Source organism: Misgurnus anguillicaudatus, chromosome 22, assembly GCF_027580225.2.
Source record: "Misgurnus anguillicaudatus chromosome 22, ASM2758022v2, whole genome shotgun sequence".
NCBI lineage: Eukaryota > Metazoa > Chordata > Actinopteri > Cypriniformes > Cobitidae > Misgurnus > Misgurnus anguillicaudatus.
This window is the reverse complement of record NC_073358.2, coordinates 24,681,615-24,702,353: the sequence shown is the minus strand read 5'-3', so window position 1 is coordinate 24,702,353 and position 20,739 is coordinate 24,681,615. Positions and strand designations below refer to the sequence as shown.

The 20,739-nt window shown below is 36.7% G+C and overlaps 1 protein-coding gene across 3 annotated transcripts in view; it reads right to left on the bottom strand.

Annotated features, from left to right (window-relative positions):
- The window catches only part of pdzd2 (PDZ domain containing 2), a 112,100-nt gene extending 94,273 nt beyond the window's left edge, over positions 1 to 17,827 (bottom strand). For 2 of the 3 annotated variants that reach the window (XM_055199935.2, XM_055199938.2), the window contains exon 1: positions 17,576 to 17,827. The gene's annotated coding sequence lies outside the window, so the exon portion shown is untranslated. Of the gene's footprint in view, positions 1 to 937; positions 1,075 to 17,575 lie in introns of those variants that run through there. The other variant, XM_055199936.2, reaches the window with a different exon arrangement.
- Positions 17,828 to 20,739: the final 2,912 nt, after the last annotated feature.

The window sequence follows — 20,739 nt, the reverse complement described above, 5'->3', positions numbered from 1 at the left end:
AAAATTTCATAAAACTGGGACCCCCTGGCACCATCCCGCGGCCCCCAGTTTGAGAACCACTGAAATATGCATTCAATTCTTTTACACCTTAACTATGTGGAATGCAACCTGCCGACAAATGTTAAAACTGCCAAGCAGATGGCGTGTCAGTGTAGCTAGAAGTCTTTCAAACCACATTTCTGATATATATAAATATACACTGTATAGGCAAGACCACAGTGAAATTGCTAGTTTGGGGTTTTTCTCAAAATAACATGAGATTTTGGCCTCTGTGAGTATCACACAAGCTACTAGCAATCCCAATATGGGATCTGCTTATGATCAAATTTCTTGATATGCGAGATAATATGAGCATTTAAAAGTCATTTACATTTTATAATGCATCATTGAATCAATGTCCATTAAAAGGAAAACAGATTATAGATATAAACTTTGAGTAGATCAGAGTATAGATCTTTGAGTACTCGGCACAGCAATAGAGACTATTGTAGAGGGTATTTATAACCTACTATCATCTGAAGTCTTTCTGTTGTCTGAATCAGACCAAAATAAGAATAAAAAGACAACTAATACTAGCGGAGTTTAATCTCAATAAGTCACTTACGATTTATAGTACAGAATGCTAAAACATCTCTTATCAACAACTAAGCATGCAAAAGTGTCAATTTGTTACTGTATATAAACTTGTTACTGTATATAACTTGTTACTGTATATAAAGCACACAACACATTCAAGCTTTATCTTTTAACAGGAATGTAGCACACTTATTTGTCTCACAAAAGCATATATTTATAACAGCCCACAATATATTTCTTAAAGTAACCAGAACATCATCGTCCTTAAAACTGTTTATCATGCTAGCCCACAATATATTTTTGAAAGTAACCAAAACATTATCGTCTTAAAAACTGTTTATCATGTTTATCCTCATCTTACCTTTTCCTATTTGTTTAGTTCTTTCTTCATTTAAGTGCATAAAAGCTGCGTGGCACAGTGCAGCATGCTGTTTCAGTTGACACAGAAGGTCTACATACCCCAGACTCATCCTCCAAAACACCCACATGTAATAGGATTAGTTTCAACCCTCCCTCATGCCACTTACAAACACAATGACCGCCTATTTTCTCTTTGGTTTTGTCGCTGAATGGTCAGTTCAAGTGTTTATATGTCTACCATCATGTCATTCATGATTATTGATGTTTTCTTTTTCATCCTTTAAGAATGAATCCTTTAACAAAGCAAATGCAGATAAATAAAACATGCACAATAAACAAATAGGGTAAATAAAAACAACATGAAATATATTTTGATACAAGCTTTATTCTTTAAAATACATTAAATTGCAAGTTACTTTATGTATTTTATGCGAGCTGAAGTCGAATGAGGTCACACTAATTTCCAGCAAAATTGTACCTGACAGTTCAAATTATCATTATGCTATGAATCAGAGTTGCCTTATTTTTATGTATTTTTTAAAGAGCCCCTCTACATTGCTAAAAACGTTATTTTGTGTATTAGGTATGTGTAATGCAATGTGTTCACGTGGTTTATGGTTAAAAAACTCCATTATGTTGCTCTTTAATGCTCTGCCTCCCTGAAACACGTTGATTTTATAATATAAAAATATAATATAAAAGCTCATCGTTCTAAAAAGCGCAATGCCCACCAATTGGCCAGCTTACCAGTACGTTGTGATTACGCTCCTTGACGTATTTGGAAAATCAGCTCCTAATGCAATACTGACTGATATTATCAATATGAACAGAATCTGATCCAGAAAATGCAGATGACCAAGCTGAGCAGAATGTAACAGATTGGTAAAGAACTGTAAGGATACTAAAACATAAAACTATGTCTGCATTTGTGATCGTAGAAATGACAAACAACAAGCGCTACACTGCTCAAAACTCGTGTTTGAGTAATGGTTTAAATAGTCAGTAGTACAAACTTTAAATATGAAAAGACTATAGATGGTTTCAGCAGTAACAACACAAACAAGCGACTTTCGTGGTCCTCACGTAACTTCCGGTAAACTCCGCTAAGAATAAATAACAACGAAGTACTTTAAACGTAGTTTATTTATATAACAAGCAAAAACAACCACATAGATTACCTAGGAAACCAAAACATTTGTTTTTTTCAACGAGGTATTTGTTCAAGAGTTGAGTTTAGCAACTAGTCAGACCATTAAAAAAACTAACCGGAAGTAAAGTCCGGACTAGACGCGTATCGTGTCATCACACGTGCGTCCGATAAAACCGTCTATACTTACAGACTGTAAGTCAGAAGCAGGAGGAATTATGATAATGACCGTCATGTCCACATCAACAGGCCGAGGAAGTAAACTGTTGCCTACAAGCTGTGTGTTTGTTGTAGTCTAAGAAAAGAGATTTAAGTTGGAGACGATAACTCGCGTCATCGTTTACATTGGGATTTGTACCTTTTACATATCGTTAACATGTACTAATACACACTTACACACCAAAGAAAATGTAAAACCTCTGGTGCTCTTTAACAAAAAAAACTATGGATTGCAACTTACCTACACTGTAAAAAAAATCCTTGTCGCACCATTTTTACGTTTAATGAACTAATATTTCAACTTTCTTGACTAGTGAGGAGATGCAAAATTATAAAAAACAAAGTTGAAGTAGCTGAAGTTATCTCAACTTTATTTTTATTATAGCAGCTCCTCACCTGTCAAGAAAGTTTAAATTAATTGTAAATTCAAGTTGATTACACTTAAAAAATTAAGTGCAATAAGGAATTTTTACAGTATACAGAAAAATTAAAGGAATAGTTTACTCATTTTCAATATTAAACTATGTTATTACCTTAACTAAGAAGAGTTGATACATCCCTCTATCATCTGTGTGCGTGCACGTAAGCGCTGGAGCGCGCTGCGACAGTTCGATAGCATTTAGCTTAGCCCCATTCATTCAATGGTACCAATCAGAGATAAAGTTAGAAGTGACCAAACACATCAACGTTTTTCCTATTTAAGACGAGTAGTTATACAAGCAAGTTTAATGGTACAAAATAAAACGTAGCGCTTTTCTAAGCGGATTTAAAAGAGGAACTATATTTTATGGCGTAATAGCACTTTTGGGAGTACTTCGACTCGGCGCACTAACACCCTCCCTCTCCCATTAAGAGAGGGAGAAGGGGAGCGGACTTTTCAGGCGAGTCGAAGTACTCCCAATAGTGCTACTATAACTACTCGTCTTAAATAGGAAAAACGTTGATGTGTTTGGTCACTTCTAACTTTATCTCTGATTGGTACCATTGAATGAATGGGGCTAAGCTAAATGCTATCGAAGTGTCGCAGCGCGCTCCAGCGCTTACGTGCACGCACACAGATGATAGAGGGATGTATCAACAATTTAATAACATATTTTAATATTAAAATTGAGTAGACTATTCCTTTAAGAAAAATGTAGTTTGACCACTCAAGAGGAGAACATTTTATCCGAGCTAACAACTAAAAACTAAATACTGAAAAAAACTTTTAATGAGTTTGTACTTTTTTAATTAGCCTAAAACAACAATAAAAAAAGCTAAACTTGTTAAACTCCCATAAACTAAATAAAAACTTTGATAATTTCTTAAAAACACTTCACTTACAAAGTCGCCACGTCAATTTGTGTAAAAACCGAAGAACATGGAATTACATTACACAGAAGCTTAGAAGTAATGGCAATGCTAAAAGCTGTCTGTCTGTTTCAGTAGAGTCTACTTCCTTTACGCCCAGTGACAGTAAAGTGTTTGCAAACATCCTTAAAACAATGAAGCTGAGGAATGTATCTGCCAATGATAACATCCCATGAACAACCTTATGATAAAAATGAATTGACTGATATTGAAAACCCAAGAAAGCCTTCCTCTCCTGTAAAATCTATGGATTCCACCTGGTATGAATTGAAAACCATGTGAATATACCAAGACTTAGTATCATTAAAATCAGGTTTTGCATCCTGCCATGCATAACCTAATAAAAAGATGAAAGTAGGAGCCTTATATGGTGACCATTGGACCTCTTAAATTAATGTCAAGTTTTTTTTTGTTTAGATATAATAGAACAATGCACTTCTTCAGCACACTCCAAACAATGACATCATGGAAGTTGGGACTGCCTTAACCCAAAGCTCTGTATAATACATTCAGAATGAAACAGAAGAAAATTTCAAAGAGTAAAACAGATTTAGTGATGAACTCCAGAAACAGTCAGTCCAAGAACATCTGACCGTCTGTAAGGGTGGTCTTTGAAATTGTCTTTGTTATATCCATTAGGATCGCATTACTGGGTTTTCACATACGCATGCTTAACATACTAATCAGCCAAGCTCACGCTGTGAAGTGATTCCTATAAAAAGAAACATATTTCGAAAAATGAAAGCTGTGGTTGGAGAACACTGACTGACAAATAATAAAGTTGGATGCCAAGCTGGAAACACGAATTTACTTTGAGTTTTCTAAAAGGCCCGTTCTACCACTAATCACAGACTTCTTGCAAAGAGCAGCCATAAACATGCTCCCTCCAGCATGAGCTCCTGCCCTCAGAGTAACTCATCTGTGCTTTATAAACTATACCCATCGATTAAGGATTTTATTTCTGCTTTGATATGACAAAAGTGATTTTTAGGACTTAAGTAACGGGTATCGTTATTGGCCAAAATAATTGAGTTGTCTAAAAAATAGGTTATGCTTCACAATCTATTCAAGTGGAATTGGTGCGTTTGTAATGCTAAAGAGAGCGTGTTTTGTTAGTTAATGAGGCAGTAGTATAGGATATAATGTAGTCTGTGGGATATCACCCTCCACACACACACACACACACACACACACACACACACACACACTACTGCCAGATCACCACAAAAGCCTGCTTAATGGAGCAAACATTTGTGAAATAAACTAGGTCAGCAACCATTGGCATCAGAACCCACTTTCAGACACCACTTGTTTTATGCATCGTTATTTAAGGAGACATGGTATTCATAGTAGGAAGGGTTGTGACATCACTCAACAAAGCATGTTAGATCAAGAGAAACCTTCCTAATTTTTAATGCAGATGAACAACACTGAGAGCAATCTGCTCAGGCCATGAAGGGTCTAATCCTGGGTGGAGGGGTAATTTGTCTAAAATGTAGGGCGAGGGCTCCAGGTTAAAAGGCAGTAAACAGTTCAGGCTCAAGGCATGCTTTGACCACAAAATTTCACGTTCACTTCTCACTTTGAAAATGGTTAAATATGAGCTACTGCTGTAGCATTAGTGGCAAAAAGCAATGTTTATTATGTGTTTATTCCTACCCAACTCATTGTAATGCTTGATTCTGATTGGTCAGTCGCGACATGTGCAGGTTTCTTATTTCCAGATAACAACCGCTCAAAACTAATAACACATGGTAACCTGAATAATTAAACCACAAATGAGCACAAATGATTAAACCACATAGCGTGTTCGGTCTGGATTCGATAAAAATGAGCAAATAAAATATTTCAAATTAATATTTAATGTTCCTACCTTACTTATGAAGAAATAAGTTGTGAAATATGCTGGATAAAATACACACATTACCCTACAGTCACATTAGCTACAAAAGTGAGCGACACCGAGCGACACGCACTCGCTTGATGGGCGTTCCTTGGCTAGTTTCTAAAAGTGGTATTAAGGTCACTTTAGAGCAGTAAATCTTAAAGTGTGGTCCGCGGACCAGTGGTCCACCAAACCCCCCCAGTGGTCCGCCAAAATATGACCTAAACAAGGCAAGTGTTAATACAATCGTCACTTATTTAAGTAGATTTTTAATACACTTGTGAAACTGTGATATCAGTTCTTGCCATTTTGTTCTAATAACATAAAAATGTATCGGTGGCTAAACCAAAGAGGAGTCAAAATAAAAGATCAAGCATCATATGAAAGCAGCTAAAATCCACAGGTCTATTAGTTTTGTAATGTACTAGTTTTTGTTTCATGTGTAAAATCCTTGTAATTTCAGTGATTTTGGACATTAAGGGGAACATTTAATTGTTACCATAGTTACAACCATAGACTTCATATACCCACCACCTCAGTTTTAAATTAATGGCTCTTTGGAATGACATTAAGTTGGACCTAGGCTGTTACAGTATGTTTAATTGCATTTTTTTCCACATGTGCAGTTTGTTGTTCATATTAAGCTGCAACTCATTTCACATTTACTTTTTTAAATGAAATAAAATTCATATAATAATTTCTGAACATAGCATTGCATTTGTGTTTAAAAAATTTGTTTTTGACTTAAAACAGTTGCATATTAAACTTAAATTTAGCTTATCCTTCCTATTTTGTTGTTTTTTGGGGGGGGGCGTGTTAGAGTCGGTTTCTGTTAGGTGGTCCTCAGAAAAAAAATTGGAAGATAAAGTGGTCCTTGGGCTGAAAAACTTTGAGAAACACTGCTTTAGAGGTATTGTTAAGTTACAAGAACAGTGTTTTTGGATTTAAGTATTTATTTCTCGATAAAAGTAACAAAATGTGAGAGATAAAATGCCAAACTTATCAGATATGTACATAAATACGCATTTTCCGCCATCTTGAATTATTTTCTCAGACTCGACCACAGACCTATGTCACGCTGCTCCTTCACTCAGATTGGCAGTCGCTTTGTCGCATCGCTCAGCATTTGCATAAAATAGCCTGCTTGTCTATTTTGGCCCCGCCTTGCTCGCCCAGCGGCGAGCTCATTGCTTGTCGCTGGCAAACAGCCACTCCCATTAAAATTGAATGGTAGCCTGTCGCTCTGTCTCTTGTAGCTAATGTGACTGGGGGGTCAGTGTCTGGGCTTATTTCTACGATAACAACCTGCTGCCTATAAATGATCCCTTACTTATACCATAGCATGGCTGAATTCATGATTCTGATTGGCTGACACAAGTTCCGAGGCTGTAGTTTAATTTTCAATAACTGCACAGTAACTTCGGATTACTGGACTCTTTTACATCATGGCTGTGTAACCATCTAAAGTGTGCATTGCATTCAAATATTCCACTAAGTGCCACACTTGGTGAACATTTAATCATTTGTTTTCAACAGACAAATGCTTCACAACAGATTTATTGCTGACCCTTTCAAAGCAACTTTCTCAGTCCTCCAGCATCTGATTATCTAACATTTTGTTTCTAAATAGCTGTTGTTTCTAAATATAGAGAGAAAAAATTTACAATGTACACATCATTGTCCATCAAATTACATAGTTGACCACAAAACTATGTTATTTTTATAGAATTATAGACTAGTCAGCATAATCCAGCCTCAAAATAGCTAAAACAGAACTTTGGGGTATAATGCATACTACATAACACTTAAAAGTAAACATTCCTCCTCACCTTCCTGACTGATAGAACTCATGTTATCATGATATATGACCCTCACGTTGAGCGCCAGCATCCTCAGCCATCTTCTGTTTACAACAATCTCCTGTCTGTTTGACTGTAAAATATGACACTGTTGGTACGTTGATGTTAAGCATTTACCACTTTATGTCCTCTGTCTAATGTTCCGTCTTTAGGTTCAGAATAAACGTAATGTTGTTTATGCTATTCAGATAATAAACCACTTTGAGATGAATTTAAATGAAAAACAGCTTATGGTTAAGATATAAAAGAAAATGAAGGAAAGTGAGTTGCTATGGTCCTAGTCTCATGTAGCGTTGCTACTGAAGGTCTAGAAACCAAGGCTGCTTTGAATGATCAAGGACTGTCCAACAGGCTATATGACTAACATGTAAAGCAATGTTTCGCTTTGTGCCATGTCATGTTTAGGGGTGAATCTGGTGTGAAACCAGTAAATCATTCATTCACAAACGTCTCCGAAGTTTAAAACAACAGTGGCAAACATGTTAAAATATCTGTTTTAGATTCCACTTATTGCGACAAGCAAAACTCGTTGACGTCTTATAAATACTTTATGCCGTGAACTTTGTATACTATTCGGCTATGTGTTTTTTCCAGGCGCACCGTCAAAAAACGCGACACATACCATGTCTCCTGGAAATCCTGTATAATTCAACCAATCAGAGGATGACTTTCGAAGCTAAAGTGTTTCCAGAAAAGTCTGCAGTATGCATCAGACGTTCAGCCAGTAGGACGTCCAGTAGGTGTACACAGACGTTCAACCCATGCAAATTGCAACAAAATGGGGATACATACTACATTCCAATGTAGGCACATGTGTGGCCAGTACGCGCACTCTTCTGATGACTAAAATTGTATTGCACTGTAAGCGGACACTTGCTTACACATAAAAAATGTACTATAGAGGTCAACCGATAGTGGATGATTTTACAGATACCGATAACCAAGTTGTTCCCTGTTTGCCGATAACCACTTGATAACCACTATTTGTGTAGATTAATTGGCAAAAAATGTTTTGGTTCATAAGACATTACAGATAGGCCTAAATCACAAATCCATCTGTGGTGAGTAAGATTTGTGTAAAACTGGTTAGCAAGCGCTGCTTCTTCCTGTTTCCTGTTTTAAGTACATAGACCCCTTAAAAGCTTGTAAACATTGCAACGTCGTTGACAAGCGTAAGCTAGCACGTTTTAGGAGGGATATTAAACATGGATGTAGAAGGAGGTTCGGAACTGTCCGAATATGTACAGTCACTGACTCTACGGGACCGTGACAGCTATTTTTGTAAATTAACTCTCGCGGATAAAAGCAGGCTGCCTGACCCGTATGCCATGAAGACTTGCCGGGGCTGCCGAGGGTGGAGTGGCCGGACATCCACACTTACCTCATCGAGTCAACAAGTGTTTACAGCCAAGAAAAGCTACGGGCATATAAATCACTGGATGCCTACAACTATGTTGTTAATGGTCACGTTCAGACATTACAATACAACAATTTACGTGCAGATCTTTTTGTGGTGCGGTCAGAGGTGTTGCCTAGCCAGAGACAAGGCAAGAAGGGTTACATGTACCACACCCGATATGAAGTGTGCACTGCAAACACAAGAATTATTTATGATCGTCTCCATCCAGTCTGTACGCCGTATTGCATTCAACCACAATTGTCTTCTTGATTTCTATGAAGAAATGTCTGCCGGGATCCGGTAAAACTTTAGTTTTGAACCAAAAGTGCTGTTCCTTCTATTCTGGCAGCCAAAAACACAACAAGACAACATTTTAAAGGCTACACTTTTAGCGCACCTGCTATGAGTTCCTTCTTATGTTTTGCCTCCAGCTCCAGTGACGTAGGCGATTAAGGGGTCTATACCAACTAATGCCATCGGTTGTTGGTACTAAAAGTTATCTCATCTCATACAGATCAGACATGCTACTTGACTGCCGTCCTTTTGGTGTATCAGGGCTTGGACAATGTAAGCTGACATCACAGTCTGCTCTATTCGATGGCGTTGGCGATACCTAAAAATCTGTATTTACTTGACTGATGAGCACATTTGATTAAAAGTTAGTCAGCAAACACTACCCAAAACATCAGCACAACTCCTACAGCAACAGCTTTTGCATTGCTTAAGGGCACACAAAAAGACACAACAACTTTCCCCTTCACATTTCACCTTTTAATAGTTTCTGAATCAAGAACATGTAGATCTCAAGGTCAGATTTTTACCAGCTGATTTTTTACCAGCTGATATGACAACAAGACAGCTAGAGCATCTGAGCAGGTCTAATGTCACTGTATGAATAATATTGCTCATGTGCACATTTAGCAACCATTTTGTACCTGTGGGAACATACTGTAGCTCTTGTTCTCCTGGAGATCATATGGCTACAGAAAACTGCAACTCTATCAGTTACGCAAAATGCCTTACGGTCAGTGACTATAACCTGAACTGAATAAAGAAATAGGTTTTTCATCTACAGCTGTTACTGAAAGATTAAAGAAATTGAAAACAAAAAGTTCACAACTGAAATAAAGCATGAAGAATTTCATTTTACAGTGAACCTGCTTTTTTGTATACATGACAATAAAAATCATGACTTGACTAATAATGTTAAGAAAATATGCATGCAGTTTCTGCGTATCTGATGTTAATCTGGAGTACCTATAGAGTAGCATTACATCCTTTATATCTCAGAAGAGTCTTTAGTTTTATCAGATTTATAAAAGACAGATCAGCTTTACCGATTCTTTCCGATAACGTATGAAAAAATTTGGAAGAAAAAGTTAATAGCTGCGGGAGGAGTTACTAGCTGCGGGAGGAGCGAGTCACGAGTCAAGCAACACTTACTGGATAACTTATGATTCACTACATGTTCATGTCGTTTATATAATATGCACTTGCGCATCTATTTCCAACATAACACAGAAGTCTTACTTGCTGCATGCAACTCATCACCCAGTTGGGACTTTTCAATGAAATCCAGCTTTAAACAAACACACGCAAAACTCCCCAGCTACCACAGATAAACAAACGATATCCATTGTTTTCATAAGGCTGGCTTTCTTCTCCTTACATCCAAAAACACTCTTCTTCTTTTGTGCCATTGTTGAGTCTTGATATAAAACAAAGCTGTCGCGTGAAGTGATGCCAGTGACTTAGCGTACTCGGTTCTCGCTCTCCCGCTGATTGATGTGTTGGCGTGTTTTTCCAGGGAAGTGCCCATAAAAAGAAGTGATACATATGGCTTACCCCTGAAACGTCAGCTGGACCCGTAATCAAAAAAAACTTTACGAAACTTGTACAAACCCTGGCGAAGTGCATTCAACACAGAAATACTCTCTTTCTCAGAGAGAAAAGAAATATTCGAAATTATGTATTGACTTGAATATTTGTTTAATGTTGGCTGGTCATATTAAAAGTTTAACATGAGGAAACGGTTTCTGGAGCCATGGAGTCTGCAACCTTCCCCACACCTGCCAGCTCATTCAGGCCTGTCAGCAGACACGTGGAGAAAGCTGCCCAGACCTTCAACTACAAAACACTGTGTGTTCTTAACATCACACAAGTCAACAAGCACTGTGTGGCTTGCAACCCAAAATAGCAATTGAAACTCACGAACACAAACATTTTTGGATTTTTCCAAAAAGACAGGTGTTTTCAGAACAGTTTCCCGGCAGTCATTCAGAAAGTTCTGCTTAAGGTTAAAGCTGTTCAAGTAAGGAGCTGTTGGCAAGTACATACATACTGTAGATGTGTTTGTGTGTTTACGTGGAGAAAGGAACCACAGCATGACTTTTAGTTGCTAGAAAAAGAAACCATATTGTATTAAGACCACAATGCTTTGCACTGTAGCTGAGCATGTGTTTGCAGGGTTTGGTGAGGTAATCCCCAAGGAATGATTTCTTAAGCACAGAGTAACTCGTCCAAACACAAAGTTTCTGACATGTGAAGACCTGACCAAAAGCAAAAGCCCAAACAATGCTGCCACCATAAAATACACAAACACATTCATATTTCATGTATCCTGGAGGGATGTTTCCAGCATACCGGATGAGCTTTACTATTCGGGATGAGGGGACAGGCAGCAAAAAAGCAAAAGTAAAATAACCAGCTGTAAAATAGGAGGGGAACATTTCCCAGGCGAATGTGTGAGAAGCCTGTGGGGGGTGGGCAAAGCGGCAGTGTTGTATATGCAGATGTCAGAGGTGAGCCACTGTAGGACTGAGACCCCTCATTCAGATTCATTCATTCATTCTTCGTTCTCATTCAAGACAATGAGATGCACTTACTGAGGGCTCTCATATGTAAATGAAACCCTACACAGGGTACAATTCACCAAGTACCCATACTTGCCATAAAGACCAATATAGTGATGGCCATCCATCCACAGATGAATGGTTGTTTTCAGTGCAATTTACAATGATACCAATAAAACATAGCACGAATGAAAGGGTACTATTTTCAACAGAAGCTCAAAATCGGCTTATTTTGGGGGCAACTCAATGCATCTGGCATTTGGAGGTTTTATGTGTTAGAGCCTTCATGTTCAGGTTTAAGTCATTCATTGTTTTTAAAATAAAAAAGTTACCATAAAACAGAATTGTCCAAAAGTTTATTCTTTAGAAGTTTCTACATTGTTTTGAATGAACAGTGTGCACATCATACATATGACAGGCTTACATGTTTACACTATAATCATATTTGGCTTATACTTTTATAATAAATTGGTTCCTGCCAATTTAGCTCTGTTATAAACATCTAAGGCCCTGTTTATACCTGGTATTAAGATGCGTTTTGGTCGATCAGATCACAAGTGAACAAGAGAGACACATTCCGATTCATACCTGTGGCCTCATTTATCAATCTAACGCAGAAACAAGCATATCCATGTGCAAATATCAACTTACGACAGGGTTCACGTTAGGGCTAATCGATTTTTCGATTAATCGTTTTTTAAAAAGTGGTCGATTCAGAATCGATTCTCAAAGAGCAGAATACATTTTTTTCCATATTTTTATCTGCCAACATTGAACGTAAGATTAACATTAATCAAATTACTAGTCTTCTTTACTAGATGTCACCCTCTTTTTTGCCTTGCACAATGTTACCAAGCAGCGAGAGGTGAGCCTGTCATTCTTTCATCTAGTCCTTAAAATGGCGGTTTTGGGTGCTTCATCGACGTTGATGCCACCTTCACATAAAAAGTAAGAGGTATGGAGGCATTTTAGATTTCGTTAGCAAGATGACGACGATAGTGTTGTGGCTTTTAATTTCTTTTTATTAATTACCCACTTGTAAACTTATGTTCACTGTTCTTTTTTATTAATAAAGTACTTGTATTAAATCTATATTCATTGAGTTGAATTGAGAATTGAATATAAAAACCGACCCGAGATCCGGAATCGACAATCGGAATCGAATCGATTTGATAGCTTGTGAATCGAATTGAATCGATCTAGAACATCTGAATCGATACCCAGCCCTAGTTCACGTGTGATTCATGAAACATTCCTATACCGCCAATCTTATCATACAAATGATCGTCCATTGATAACTGTCGTAATGAAAATGAAAACTATCGTAATTTGAATATTACGCCCCTATAAATGAACCCTCACCGCTATTGTTTACGACATGAAGAAACTTAACCACGCAGAGGAATGTCTCTTTTAAGTTCAAATGATGTAGCTTGAAAGGCAACATAAAAGGAATTTGAGAATATGCATTTAAACCGAGGGGCAACCCTCCGATCTCTCTAATGAAGCCAATACGGAAGTGATTTATACTGCAATTCATCAACTGGCCGCTAGAGGCAGGCTCCAAAAGGGAGTCAATTCCCATAGACCTCCATGTTAAAATAGCCAACTTTACAGTAGAAAATAATATGTTTACAGCCGAGTACAAAAATAGTTTTTGGTCTGTATAGCTAAGTTTGCCCTTCATGACAACTGTGTCATGAAGGGCAATGTGACAACTTTTTTGTAACTCCTCCGTTTAAATTATATTAAGCTTTAAATTTCTGCATAATTAAGGGTGTGGCCACTTGCGTGAGGGGTGAAAAGCCACTGCGGTCACTAGAAGCTAGGCGGGCGTGGTTTCAGCAACCAGACACCTCAGCTTCACCCACGTCATGCCTCTTTACCAATTTTCGGATATCCGCAAGTGATGCGCAATGACGCGCGGCCAAGATGGCGACGGCAGGCAACGCCTACTTTAAGCTTCAAAACCGATCTTCAGAAACCAATGGGTGACGTCACGGACACTCCGTCCATCTTTTTTTACAGTCTATGATTTAAACAAGACTCTTAGTTATGAGAAATAGTTTACTTGGACAATAAGAGGGATAAAAAAATGCACTTCTTCATATACAGTATGAACAAGTATTTCACAATATTAAATGAGTAGCCTACACTTGTGTTTCCCAAACAGCTAGAAAACGGCTTTGATTTATTTGCAGGGCTGAGACACAGAAAGTAGCAAACAGGAAAACAGCTACTGTAACTGTTTATACATACTCAAAAACACATCATAAACATATACAAATGCTTGAAACGTTATTAATCCATTATGGTTCTTGTACACATCTGACATTTTAATTAATTATTTGGCATCCAACCACCACGATCAACACAAAAAAAACATAAAGTAAATAATTAAACTCTAGTTTGTAAATAATAACTAAAATAAATAATTAATTGATGTTTATCCAGTGATTTCTTTGATTTTGTTCATAAAATATGAAAAATTTCTCCCATATCAAGGCTAATAAACAAATGTTGATAATATACTCTACATCCAGACATATTCTACTGACTAGTTGTTCTTCCTTAGTTGCTTAACAGTTTACCATGAGATGTACAGTCGAGATGTAATCCCCCAGATGAGAATATGATCTGGGGGGGTTGTTGGCCCTGTGGTTTCCCTTTGGATAGGCCATACAGTGTCTTCAGGCAGTGTGCCAGATGTGGTCCAGCTTAGCCCAAAAACAATAACTGTACCACATCCCAATGACACACCCCTGCTCCCAGTCTCACCATTTTCTTGGAGACTTACTAACTACACAGTCTCTTTTTTATACTATGGATACATTGCTGTTTACTTTAATTTTTTCCATTACGTGTGAAGGAGTAAGAAGACAAAAACTGTGTAAAAGGATTATGGGCTAAAAGGGACAATTTATCTGTTAATGAAAACTCATCATTCACATACTCTTAGTTTGTTCAGAATCCATATTACTTTCTGTCTCCTAAGGAAAACAAATGGATATGTTGGATTGAATTTAATTTGCACTGCATGGTAAAAAGCGTAACATTAAAATTCTTGTTCTTTTTTTAAATGATGGGGTTGGTCCTATAGATATGTATAATAAATGCTAGATGTGTTACGGCGGAGTCTCTAACGTCATCACCTGGCGGCCATCTTACCTCAGACAGCTCGCTCACTTGTGTTTAATGGTGCAGGTACTTTTAAATGACCATAACCATATGCTCAATTTTCTACCGATTTTCAAACAGTTTGGTTTCTTACAAACGTTATTAACGTAACGTGGCTATAATTTAACATGATTCATGAAAATTATTCATTAAGTATGCAGTGTAATAGGTACATCTCTGACATTTATAACAAACCAAACCGTTTGAAAATCGGTAGAAAATTGAGCAAGTTATTGTCATTTAAAAGTACATGCTCCATTAAACGCAATGCTACGAGACATCTAGCCTTTATTATACACATCTATGGTGAAGGCGAGTATGGTTACAAATTTTGGAGTAAATTTTGGAGGTTTTTTAATTTTAGAGTAAAGTAACCCGTTTAGAAATACAATAGCTAAAGCTCTAAGCAATTTCAGCGAAACAGGTCTGTAGTATTCTTGTACAAAAAACTGTGTTCTTAAAGGCGGAGTGCACAATGTTTGAAAAACGCTTTGGAAAAGGAGACGGGCCGACTAACAAAACACACTTATAGCCAATCAGCAGTAAGGAGCGTGTCTACTAACCGACATCCTTGCTGGGTTGCGTATGTGTGGGGCAGGTCTTTTGAAAGAAGGTCCAGATTCTATTGGGGTAGGGGCGTGTTTGTTTAGGTGATTTCAAATATCAACATTGGCTTTCAAACATTGTGCACTCCGCCTTTATGCATGTACAATCCTTTGAGGTGTCGTCAATACAAAAAGATTCATTTCATACATGACCCTCCACCACAAAACCAGTCATAAGCATGAGTATATTTGTAGCAATAGCCAGAAAATAGCCTATACTGTATAGGTCAAATTTTTCGATTTACGTCTACCACAAATGTATCAAAAAATTTATTTATCATTAGTAATGTGTTGCTAAGAACTTCATTTGGACAATTTTATCAATATTTTAATATTTTGCACCCTCAGATTTCAGATTTTTAAATAGCTGTATATCGGCCAAATATTGTCATATCCTAACAAACCATACATCAATTAATAGCTTTTTTATTCAGCTGTAAGATGTCGTATAAATCTCAATTTCAGAAAACAGACCCATGTGACTGGTTTTGTGGTCCATGGTCAAATATGTATTTGATAAAAAACAAATAGAAACAACGTGACAGTGGATTTCAAAGAAAATTCTCTTCAATAGGGCAATGGTGAAAAATAAACAGCTTAGAATTTGCTAATGGTCAAACTGCGAGATAGGCACTGATAATTTACGGACTCTATTCTGTCTTAACCTTTTTCTCATTTGAATTATTTGGTCATTGAATAGTGAGTGCATTGGCTCAACCTAAAGCACAAGTTGGACCATGTGTTACAAGATTGTACAGTTTACTTCTAAGGCTTTTTATCACCATAAATGGTACTTCTAAAATGATCTGCTATGAAACACTGAAACCATTTTAAACAGATGCCATTGTTTACATTAGATCAGGGGTTTTTAAACTGTGGTAGGGACCCACTTGTGAGTCGCACAGTGGGATAAGGTGGATTGTCCAATGTCACTTGACTGTTGCGATGAATGACAGGAAAAAAAGATTTAGTCCTACTAAATGACTAACAATGGCAATGTTTTGATATGATATATCTTAAGGTATTTTGGTATTGAAATTAAACTTACATTTTATTAATAAAATGGCAAAAAAATAAAAGTAAAAGTCAATTGTAAAAGAGAAAAAAAAATGTGTGTTCTCATATTTCCAATTAAAAATGTGATGATGGGTCCCGGGATTATACACATTTAAGTGGGCCATATAAAGAAAAGTTTGGGAACCCCTTCATTATATCACTGTATATTTATTCTTGTCCCAGTGGAATAGGAACAATGGTAAAATGCTGATGGGAGGTCTGACTAACAACGGTGTGCAATTCTCCAATCGCAGTAGAAACACAAACAAAGGGAGGGGAATTACACAAGTGAGTGAATACTTCACTTCCGGAGGCTAAACGCATAACGTCTTCGACTTCATGCGGCGCTGCGCCGAATGATTGACCTATGACATCAAAGTACAGCGAGGCCAGAGTGCTGAGTATGCTTTCGAATCGCTCTCGCGGTACTTTGATCTCATAGCTAATCACTCGGCGCAGCGCTGCATGTGGTCGAACACGTTTATTGATGTCAGTCTGGTAGTGGTCAAGATCAAAGGTAACGTTAGTGCGCACAGTAATGCGTGAACCGTTGTAGAAATAGCCTACCTAAACTATACACTTCAAATAAATGAAATAAAACACGTACATGACATTATCAGGAGTCTTAATAAAACACGTCTTCAAACCCTATGGAAAATTGTATCAGTTTTTTTAACCTCAGGTTTATAATGAAGTAAAAACGGAAAAAGAAGGGGTTTGGGATAAAGAACACAAAGTCCAATAACTTCGATATAACGTTAAATCAAACCACACTGCTTAATAAACCGCTGGGCAACATTTTACAATAACGTTACTTTGATGAACTACGAGCAATACTTAACATATGAAATGAATAAGCCCACCGGCTTATTTCAGGATAACGGTAAAAATGGATTCGACATAATAAATCTCCATTGATATAAACTTTCTCTTCAACAGTAATATTAAACCACTGTAAATCTTTTCAGTAAACCCGAATGTTTAAAAACAGTTACATCACAAAAGCAGTCTCGTTTCATGCAAGAAAAGTCTGTCTTAAAACTTAAAGTAAGTTTAGTTTGCTGAAAACTTAACATAAATGAAAACTTACCATAAATTGCATCTAAGATATAACAGCAGAGTGTACGTCCATTACTTGAAGAAATTTTAATCCATATCAATAAAATCCGTTGCGAATCACAGCTCACACCATCATTGAGCAATGCGGTTATTCATCTTAAACGTACAACATATATTTTAAACAACTAACAGTTAAGTCTTAGGATAAAAAGGCTTTACTTTTGGTCAAGTTTGACAACTCTTTCACAAAGGTTACAACAGAAGCTATGTATGGGTAGCTTTTAACACATGCATGCGATTCGCCGCGAACGTTGACGTAGGCAGTGGGAGGAGCCTCAGCTCTACGGTTTAATATACTTCTGTTTAATTAAGTACATTAATCACAAAGTCTATAACCACAAAGCAGTTGTGTGCATTATTCTTTTGAAATAATTACGTTAAATTTGTTTTTAAATATAATTTAATATAAACTCTCTGTAGTTTCACTTAAAGTTTGTTTAGAAATGACAAATCATATATGATTAAAGCCAAAGCTTTAAACTGCTTCAAAAGCTTCATAAATGATTTTTGGACCAGACGTGCCCTGCCTTTAGTATAACAATACCACCACATGCCAAGAACCTCAGCTTTTCAAAAACAGTCACAAGTACTTTTTGAATGTTTTTGTTGCAAAAGCTGCAACTATATCTGACTTGATATAGCAGCCTGCACTTTTTATTTCATTTTGCTCTCAAACATAACTATAGTTTTGCAAACATTTCTGTTTGTGATAAAACTGCCCATTGTAATTGTTATGATTGCTATTACAGCAACATAAATTCTTCAAATAGATTCAAGGGTTGTTGAATTGTTTTTGCTTCCTGTACTGTAATCCTGTAATTCACGACATTTTTTGCTAATAAGCCTTGTAATTTTTTACAGATATATATTATATATATAGAAAGTGGTCTAACAGTGCTATTTGTAGCTACAAGAATCTATAGAAACATAGATGAACCTATAGGCATTCTTGGACCCAGGTGGTTTTGATTTGGGAGGCGCTTATGTGCCTTTAGGTCATTTATTATTTCAGGGGAAGACAGTGTTGCACATTTTGATTTGCATTGGTCCTGCCAAGTACTGGGAGGACGTTTTGGAATTTGAGGGATAAATTTCACCATCAAGGAAAGTGATGTTGAAATAGATAGACATGCATATGCAACAGCATGGTGAATTGATACAGTGCCTTTAGAGACCTTCTGCTGCTTAAAAATGTTCTGTACTTTGTACACTTTGTTATTAAATTAAATACAAAGCAGTATTAAAGGTATTTGTTTTTGGTTGGGAAATGATTCCTTTAAAGACATTTGACTAACTAACACCTTGGTGTGGAGAATATTATTCTTCTTTGACTTTTAAAAAGCTTTGTTATTCTTTTCTGCTGGAAGAAAAGCTAGAATACTTTGCAGCAACCAAGACTGATGGTGAAGGTGGTGTTATTGTATATTTAAGATGTCTTTTTTTCATTGCTTTGTGTTGCTCAGACCAACATTTTCCTCCAAAATACTTTTAAGAGGTGTCACATGGTTTCTAGCAAACTGCAGGCATGAAGGTTTGCCTTTCAGGTCTCTGACGTGCTGATAAGATTTACATCCAGAGGTTTTTCCCATTTCAGGCAATCTCAGAAACCTGTTGCAATTGTGTCTGCAGCTGAACTCTTTATCGCTGCTTTGACAATTGCACTTCTTGTCCTGTTGCTAAGTTTAGTAAAACAATATCTTAATAGAGTCTGGGCTAGTTTGTGGTACTTTTTTTGCAGTTTATATTATGTGCAAGTTCAAGCTCATTAATACACAATCATATTTATCATCAAAAGTTTTACATTGTCTTCATGACAGCAGAACTGACATCATCTGATGTTTCAGTTGAAAACTCAAAAAATTGGTGATGTTTACTATGTAATACGCAATTAACTACAATACATTTATTGACAAAATAGACAAAACATTTCTTGGTAGGTTATAGAGAAGAGGTTGCAGTGTATCCTTTCCTGATAACAGATATTTGATGCTTGATTGATGACCCACATTCAATGTAAATCATATCAAATTTTCATGAAATTAGTTTCAAATAAACAGCAAATGAGTTTTATTCACTAAATCAGTCATCACAGCCTTACACAACACTTAACATAGCACAGAGAGAATACGCCCCTTCAAATTCTTTCCCTGTAAGGAAAAGTCAGAATTTTACGTAACTCTGAGTCATATTCCAGACCAACATTTTTCAACTATGTGAAAATAAGGTGTTCCTTTATATTTTCTTTCACTGTTCCGAGATGTGCAGCTGAAATTTTAATGTGGTGATGCTTTGGGTAGGCAGACAATTTTGCACAACAGCTGGCTGGATGGCCAGATGCCCACAGACACCAGACAGCACATCAGGTCAGACCCAAGAATAGACCAGAGAGTCTATAGAGTGTTTGTAAACAAACATCCACTGCTAAGGGAAAAAGTACCAATAAAAGTCTGATTTTCAGCAGTAAAAGTACCAGAAAAGGAGAGTAAACACAAAAACCATGATTTAAGTAAAGGACAGACAGAATAAAGCTGCAGAATAAACATTTGCTATAGCCTTAAAACATATGATTGTGTTATGCAATTGAGTGTAAATAAAAAAAAAAAATTCCCTAAATGGGAATTAAATCTTATCACTTGCAATCGTCACAAAATAAAAAAAACACGATTTTTGAGGCACTTTCCAGACCATAGTTTATTTCATTGTAGTAAGAAGGTATATACAATGGGCTCCTATTATAGTGACTTTTAAAAGCTATACATGTGATTTAAACTTATTTAATCTGAGGTACTTTCTGACACTCCCATATTGACTCTTCCAAACAATTGGTGGATTACCCAAACCATTGCTACAGCAAGCATTGTGAGAGTAAAAAAAAAAAAGATGTTTGAGCAAAGGCTTTCTCAATAGACATTTTCATACTGACATGCTTGAGCTAGCTTGCACATGCCAAACAAAATGATGAAGACTGCATGGCTCATGCAGTAAACACACTGAAAAAAAATGATTCATTGAATTTAATAAATTTTTCAAGGTGAGTGGTTGCAATCAATTTATTTAAGCCACATTTAAACAAAAAAGATTAGTAAAGTAAAACAAAATATAAAACTTTTGTTTAAATGTAGCTTAAATAAATTG